At 40.7% G+C, this 8,647-nt stretch overlaps 1 pseudogene; it reads right to left on the bottom strand.

Annotated features, from left to right (window-relative positions):
- Positions 1-1,398: 1,398 nt before the first annotated feature.
- LOC118980564 (protein dpy-30 homolog) lies at positions 1,399-1,676 on the bottom strand (annotated as a pseudogene).
- Between the last annotated feature and the right edge of the window lie 6,971 nt (positions 1,677-8,647).

An 8,647-nucleotide genomic window follows, 5' to 3' on the forward strand; every position in this document is an offset into this window, starting at 1 on the left:
TGGTCACACATAGAGCAGAATCTCTTATTTTCCTTCTTCTTACACTTTCACTTCTTGAACTCTGGCTATGTTGACTGCCTCCATTACTTTATTTGTTGAGCCTCCCTACATCAAAATGAAGGGGGATTCTGGACTAACCATGCCCGCAGCTCAGTGCTTTCAGCAAAGACTTGGGGAGAATTGTAGTATGGTGGGTTCTTTAAAATAGTATTTAAAAAACATTTTAATAACATTAATAAGGGGTGGAGACTTCTAAAAATAAGAAAAAAAGTCAGTGAAAGTCAAGGAAGGCTACCCTTTCTTTGAAACAGTATTCTGCAGCTCAAAGAACGGCTTACAAACAGGTTGGGTTAAGGGGAGAATTTAGTAAAGAGGAAGCAGAGGCAAGACAAGCAGGTCTACTCCCTCCCACCATAGAAAGACTTGGCCAACATGGCTGTTAATGTTTTCTGTGCAGGTTTACAACATGTACTTAGTGAGACCATACATCTCACATTGCTATTCTCTTGGGAAAATAGCTTTGTCTCAGTGCTTCCTCTGTACTGAATGTTGCAGGTACATTTGCAACAGGTGTTTCAGATAGCACCTAAATGTCATTGTAACTGAAAACAACTCATAAATTACTTTAGGACACACCCTGTGGCTGTCATAAACAAATGAACATAGGCAGAGAAAGTCCTGTTTCAGACTGAGTAACCACCTGATCTTTAAATGCCTTTCCCCTGCCCTTATATCTTAGAACTTATTCCTTCTTACTGGCTTATGACACAAGCTTCTTCAAATGCTTACACAATTGTAGAACTGAAATTGGCATTCCTTCCCTCTCTCCTGCCCTTCAACAACCATGATAATCAAGCATTTTCTCTCTCTTTCCTTCCTTCTTTTTACAGAACGATTTGGGGCAGATTTTAAATATATAAAATAAAACAGAACACATTCTATTCAAGAAGACTATCAGGAATTTTCTGACTTTTTCTCTCTCTGCCCAGCAGGCATTAGGGATGAGGTGTTTTCCTGTGTCCTTGGTGATTGTCAGGAATAAGAGAATCAGAGGCAAAGTTCTTCCTGTTCTTCCTAAAGTGGACACCTTATTTTTGTTTGATATTTAACAATTTATTTTAAGGTCATTTTAAAAACAAATGCAAAGACAATTTGAGAAAAATGCACATAATACACTCATTAAATAAGTATGGTGATTAAGTCAAAATAAGGGAAATGTTTTCTTCTGCAACTCCAGTAACAAACTGTTGTCCTGAAGGTTCTCATACTTTCAAAATGGTTGGGAGATTGAGGATGGAATCATGGCAATTAAAATTGCCTTGTAATCATGTAAATCTATAGTAGAAGTTAAATTTTTCTGTTCTTCCCAGCAAGTCAGTTTTGATCTTCAACCTCTGCCTTGGTTTTTTTAAAGATATGATGCTGGAAATTCAATGGGATTTGGTGGTCTTTCCTTTGCAAGCACCACAAGTCTCTGTAATAAGATAGTCACAACAGTCTGCTCCAGTTAGCAAAGACTGGAGATTCGCTTTCTGTTTTGATCACTTTTCTGCATTAATCTCATTTTCCACTATCCTCTTGATGTTATCTGTGAGACTGTACTCAGAGCGAGTATTTTGTGAAATCTGCATCTGCCCCTCCAGCATCTGCTCTGGCTCCATGGTGGACCCTGCAAGTCACAGTCCCCATATAACAGTCTGGGCATGGGACCACCCAAAGCAGTAGAGAAGCAGGGAGAGACTGTCAGTGATTAAGTGCCCACAACAGGTCCAGAAGTTCCACAATCTCGAGATCCTACAAGAAGTAGTGAAAGGAGTAAAGGGAGCTGATTGAACATCTTATTTTATTATCTGGCTCCTTTGAGATAGCACTGCTGATCCCTATTCCGAGCTGAGAAAATAAGTTAACCTTCAGCCTCAATGAATCTCACAAGTTCTTCAGCTTTTGATTCTAGGAACATTGAAGAATAGACACTTGTTCACTGAAAAGGCATCATTGGATAAATATTAGCTTTACTGGCACCAGAAACAACTGCACAATTTGATGTGAAAAACCTATGTCAGCTTTTGATTTTCCTAAAGTTTTGGTTTCTCAGAATCATCATGAGCCTCAGGGTTACTCCCAACATCAAGTTCCCTAGTGACTGCTTTTCTAGCACATGGTCAACACTTCAGATCTTGCCAGGGCCCCCCTCCTGTCCCAGCCAACTTTCATTTGACCAGCTCTTTGTTTCCTGTGAAAACACACAACTGGCATCTTCTACCGCACTTCCAGGCTGCTGTGAAAATCACAACACAAATTCAAAATGTTCAGGACCCCATAACCTCTGCTCAGAGCCTCCTGGCACCTCTTGCTGGGTCACAGCCAGCCAATTCCACCCCAACTATGTTTCTGGAGTTTTTTCATAACCACTTGTATTGGCCCAAAGCCTCAACAGTTAGTCTCATGAAACCCTATAAATGAGCACCTGCGTGGGTGTCACAAACCTAGTGAAAGTCCCAGTGTATCAAAGAGATGCTCGCTATATTCATCATGCTTCTCCCTCCCTTGTTCACACCAACTGGGTTTTGTGAAAACCAGAGTGCCCAGAAAATGCAGGCAGCTTTCAGCTTACACCCATTTTCCTCACTAGCTATATGAGGCTTATGATCAAATGTCTTCCATTTCTGCCCTCAAAAACATTCCCTAGATTTCACTTTGAGTGCCAGTTGCCACTTTGAGAGAGAATGCACAGCACTCAGGATGCAGCCTTTGTTCTTAGCTTCACAGCAAAGAATGTTACTTCCTTGTTCTGATCTGCTATAACGTGCTGTGCCAGGGTGGTTTGGAGGGCTGGGCAATTAAAAAGATAAAATAACCCCTAGCTAGGTGGCTCAGTTTATTGAATAGTCATCCCATACACCAAAACTTTGCAGATTTGATGCCCAGTCAGTGCACATATGGGAGGCAATCAGTTTCTCTCTTTCCTCTCCCTCTCTCTTGGACGCTCTCTATTTTCCTCTCTAAGGTCAATAAACATATCTATCCTCAGGTGAGAATTTTTTAAGAGATAAAATAAAACGAAAAGAAAGAAATTGGAAAAGAACAGTCTGGAAATGGTGAGAACAATGGAAGAGAGAATGGGAGGGTGTTGGGAGTGGGGTGGTTGGGCAACTCATAGGTTTGGATGGTTAGATCCTAACCACTGATAAGAAGCACTCACTCCTAGATTAACATCAGACATCCAGCCTCCCTGTGTATGGGGATGACACCAAATCATCACCCTTACATCCCTGATCCCAGCTGATCATACTGTTGATTTCAACACAGAGGCCACTGCACAAAGAAGTCAGAAGTGCCATGATCCCTTTCATGCCCTCCATCTTGTACAATCTCAGAAGCCGTGGAGTGGATGCAGTGGAGTTGAGACTCACAGTACTGGTCTAGCCCTGCCACAAGCACATTCTTAAGAAAGTGATAGCTACTGTCTTGTGTCCAGTTTTCTCCCTGATGACCCAGTCCCAACTCCATAACCAGAAGCTGCTCATAACCTTGATGTTCCATCACCAGGGAACATGTTCCCTCCTCTAGTTTTCCAGAAGTGCTGTACAGGTAGCTCACTCACCACCTTGATCCACTCACCTTGCCTGCAGCCTCTATACCCAGCACAGACATTCATACTTCTCATCCACCAGTCCCTGCATACCCCATGCTATCAGCAGTCCTCAGACTAGACACCCTGTGGTCCCTCAGAACAAAACATCTGGGAATTCCTGACCTTCACAATTTTAAAACTATTATAAGATGTTCTCCAATAAATGAGCCTACGTATAGGGATTTTTATGGACTGTGAAGGGTGGCTTCCACTTTCTCCACATTGAAGTAAGACCCTGAATCTGTGCTTTTTCCACTTTACTCAGCTCTCAGTTTTGCCACGTGGAAAGCCAGTGTTGAGTGACATTAATGAGAAAGGGGAGGGGACCAAGCAGAGATTCCTGCCCCAAGCCATACACCCCAGGAGCCTTCTCTTCCTTAAAGCTAATCATGGCATCCCTACTAATTTCCTGTGATTAGATGATCTGGACCAAACCTTCAAGAGGTTCAGCCATATGAGGCAGAATATTCATATCACACCAACCAATTGCTAAAGCTTTATGAGGATGCATGTCACTCACATGTGCTTGGGGTGAGCCAAATTACAGCAATGGAGAAATGTCTGTGAGGAGAAGTGTTCCAGCCACTCACTCAAGGGCAGGAACAATTGACCCTATCAATGCCCACCTCCCGTACTCTCTCTCAGGCTCATTCTCTAACCACACCTCTATTCTCCTCAGGCAGGTTCTGAGGATCAGGTACCCATGGTTCCTGATGTCACCTCAGAACCAGCAGACTGTAGAGATCTGGATTCCTGAGACATATCTCCATGCTCTCTGCCAATTGCAGAAGATGCAGGTGAGTCATGTGCCCATCCTATTTCCACAAATAGGCCACCTGGAGTAGGGCAGGCCAAGAAAAAACAGCAGTACAAAGGCTCCTCCCACTACAAACTGTTTTCTACTGAAAAGAAATAATGCTAAAATGTTATCAGCCAAACACAAAACAGAAAAGATATGAATATAAGAAGGAAGAAGAATAAATGTGTAGATGAAGCTAATAAATATCCAAGGCTTAACAGGTTGATGAAAAAGAAAGGGGACTAGGGTAAAATCAGGCTCAGGTAATTCTATGAGGTCACAAGCTTACTCATACAGATAAGAGTCTGGAGCTGACCCGCCTGTCCTATACCTACTGTGCTTGCAAACATCTTAGTTTTAGCAACACCAGTAATTTCTCTATTAATCAAAAATCAAACAACTATCCATAGGGCTCAAAAGACACTCTGCCCTGCTTGGGGTGGGGCGGTATTAAAACCATTGTCATGAACAAGGACCCAGACTCTATAGGGCATTTTTGAAAAACGTAACAAAAAAATTCCAGTGTTGCAGACTGGTAGATGATACAAGAAACAATGCAGGTGTGTGCCCACATGTGTATATGCATGTGGTGCTGTGCACATTATGTAGATGTGTACACATATGCAGCCTGTGGTCATGTGTTCATATGTGTGTAATGTGTATGCATGAGGTTTTCTGTTTGTGTGTGCACGTGTGTGGTGTGTGTTGTATGTGCACATGTGCCATCGGTGTCCTTGCATGTGTGGTGTGCTGTGCACACATGTGATGTGTGCAGTGTGTGAGTGCACATGTGTGTGTGCTTCCGTACACAGAGTAAGTGCTCCTGCCCCATCACTCCACACATCCACACTTACTTGTCCTAATATGGCCCTTATGGGAAACCCACAGGCACCTGCAAGGGACCCAGCACTTGCCCAGCCACCAGCCCAGCACATAGCTCAGCAACAAGCCCTCATGGTAAAGTCATTTCTTGCAGACAATCTGTGTCTTTAATGGAAATGCCATAAGGGCCTGGAAGTAAGCAGCCTAGGGTGTATCCTGGTCAGGAAATCTCATCAGATTGCTTCAAGGTTTCCTGAGCCTTCACTTCAAAACACTAACCAATTCACAACCATATGAAAATCAAATCCACAAAGTAGATGGGTCTGTTTTGAATTTTTATGTAATTGGAAAAATGAAATAATCCCTTAAAATTTGATTCTAATTTTCCCTAGCCTTTATGAATTTTATAGCTAATCAACCAAGAAACCACTTATTTCATTTGCCCTTAAATCTTACTAATATATATGTCCTCTACTTATGAATAAAGATGATGGATAGATAATAGTATTTTCCAGTATTGCTGTTTTTTAATTTAAGTTATATATTTACACTTTTATCAAATAATAAACAGAAATAAAAATTATTTAGCTGACCATCTAAAACAGACTGGAAAATGTTCTGGAAATTTATGTAATAATTAAAAAATAATTACAGTTTGTTGATTTGTCTAGAACATTAGGAAATTTCGAGGTCCATTTTGAGAGTTGTAAAAGCCAAAAATTAAAAAGAAGAAAAATGCTTTTCTTGGGGCTAACCCATATAACATGACAACTACTGATTATGAATTCATGCCTGGTAGCAAAGAAATTAGTCTTACACACAAGAGAAAAAATAACGAGTGACTCTCCAAATCTTGTTGAAACATAAGAAGAAGAAATGAGACTTTTCAGACAGAACTCTCTAGGCCAGATCCTCCAGCCACACAATTGTGTTACACGTTCAGAAAATATCTGAGCACAGAGGCTGAATCAAATCAAACAAATTATACAGGTTCCAAATTTATTGGAGCAGAAGATTGTTTTTTAGTTTTCATAAGGCAAGTCACTTGGTTCGAAGCCCAAGGTTGTGGTCAATACTCCCACAATTTAACACCCTTTTATGCAAGCAGTGTCACTCTCTGGGTGGTCCACAACGTCTCCTTCATCAGACTCTTTCCACAGCTTGTTCTCAGCTCATCGGACTTTTTTTAGACTTTGAGACAAGACTAGAAATTTTAGCCTTTAGTGTGGCAATGTAAGCCTGAAAATCTGGGAGCACAATGGTACACAGCACAGATTCATTTTCACCTTTGTCAGATGACTTGTTTCAACTTGTAACAAACAATTTATAGTTAGAACATAATGCCTGCTAGACCATGGTCATTGAAAACATGTGTCAGTCCTGTTGTGGCTTCAGAAACAATCAGAAGTCATTTATTTCCCATTTCAAAGACCAAAACAGTAGCTTACATTTTTAATACATAACCAATTGTTTGAAAACATCTGGAGAGCTATACCTTTCTGAGTTTATAGGCAGATTCTTTCTTTAAAGGCATATAGGAAAATCTTATGAAGTCTCTTTCCTATAAATCCAACACACTCCACTCCACTGGTGGAATTCTTTTGACTGCGTGACTCACTGTTTCCATATTATTCAGACACAGGAATACATCAGGAGCACGTCGCCACTGTAAATAAAAATGATCCTGACACAGATTGCATACTGATTTTCACATTCTCTTCCTTTTCATCATAAAGTTTCCTCCAAGTGCACACAGGAACACACATGAACAGACTCAGATGTTAAAGAACAGAAACAAGGTTGATGGTGACCCACAGCCCTGTCCACTGACTACTGCATCATCTCATAAGGAACCAGTGACTGCCACCAAGTTCTCCTCAGAGAGACCACAGCCTACAAGAACCTACATCCAACATGTCCTTGAGTATGTATGTGTAAATTTTAAAAGAAATCCATCCATACATTTGCAATCACACTCTCAAATCTCAACTATCTACAGATGACTCTCTTCAGACAACAAAAATCTGTACTCACTCAAAGCTGACATCCAGTAACATGGTTCTTCTACATTGCATTCAGCGTTTTTTTTAAATGTTAGAATGCTATAGGTTTATTATTCATTTTAAATGAATGATTAATTTTTTAACTTTTAGAAATATTTTACATTTTATTTTATTTATTTTATTTTTTGATTGTTGTTCAAGTACAGTTGTCTCTATTTTCATCCCACCATGGCCCCCAACCCCTCCCATCCTTGTTTCCCATCCTTAAACCCACCCCCCACAGCTTTGTCCATTTGTCCTTCATATGTATTTTTTGGTGGCCCCTCCCCTATAATCCCCCACTATCCATCTCCCCCTCTTCTCTAATTCAGGAGTAAAAATTTGCCATCAGAGCATGGCAGTAACATGAGTCACAGAGTTACAGTGAGGGTTTTAATGACCTAGAAAATAATCTGGATTTCTGTTTTCAAAAAGTTGGCTTTCAAACATGCTTTCTACACCTTGGTTCAGGAGCCAGTGCTTCAGGCAGACAGCACATTTCTGCTCATCAGGCTTTACATTTTCAGTCCCATTCTTCAGTGAGAAGACATTTCTCCAACACCCACTGATCTCTCATGCAAACTAAGCTACCACTACCATCACCATAAGGATAGAGGACTGTCAGCTACTGTGTACATTTGTATGTTTGTTTCTAAAACACTTTCATCAAGGCAGGACAATAATTATTTTTAAGATCTCAGCATCCTTCACCAAAGTTGATGCTACTGACATGTTCATGAGAAAATGGAACTGAAAAGTCCAATGAGCCAGGAAGCATCTTACCCCCTAACAGAACCTCTTGGGCTAATACTGAAAACACTATCTTGCAAAACTACATATGTCTGTACCTTGCCTTTCCAAGCAATTCTCTGATAACATGATGCTTCTTCTCTTTTTTGACAACAAATCTGCTCTGATGAGTTTGCCTTCAGCCTGCTATCATTTTGTTTATTTTTTTATTATATTCACATGTAAGCAGCTGAAAACCAACTAGAAGAAAGTTCAGAAATGGCCCAAATTTCAGGGTAATACACCAATCTGGAAACAAACATGACAAAAAGGCTTATTATAACTCCCACTTTAAACATTAATAATCAGCCCTAAAATCACTAGCTCATTGCTTCTCTTCTTTCTAATGCTTAAAGCTGCTGTGAAAGATGACATCACTCCTTTCTTTCTGGTCACCTGAAATCCATGACCTCACTTTCTTGGCTCCCTCGGAAATCTCATACCCAAACACAGTTTGAGCAGTTACTCCAGGTTCTGAAGTCTTTTTCCACAAGCTCCTTTACCTCCCCCTGCCCAGGTTACTACTGTACTTTGCCTGTTAGTGGCCAAAATGGTGGGTGC

The sequence above is a fragment of the Sturnira hondurensis genome, unplaced genomic scaffold (genome assembly GCF_014824575.4).
Source record: "Sturnira hondurensis isolate 20B ecotype Veracruz unplaced genomic scaffold, ASM1482457v3 Scaffold0022910, whole genome shotgun sequence".
NCBI classification, from domain to species: Eukaryota; Metazoa; Chordata; class Mammalia; order Chiroptera; family Phyllostomidae; genus Sturnira; species Sturnira hondurensis.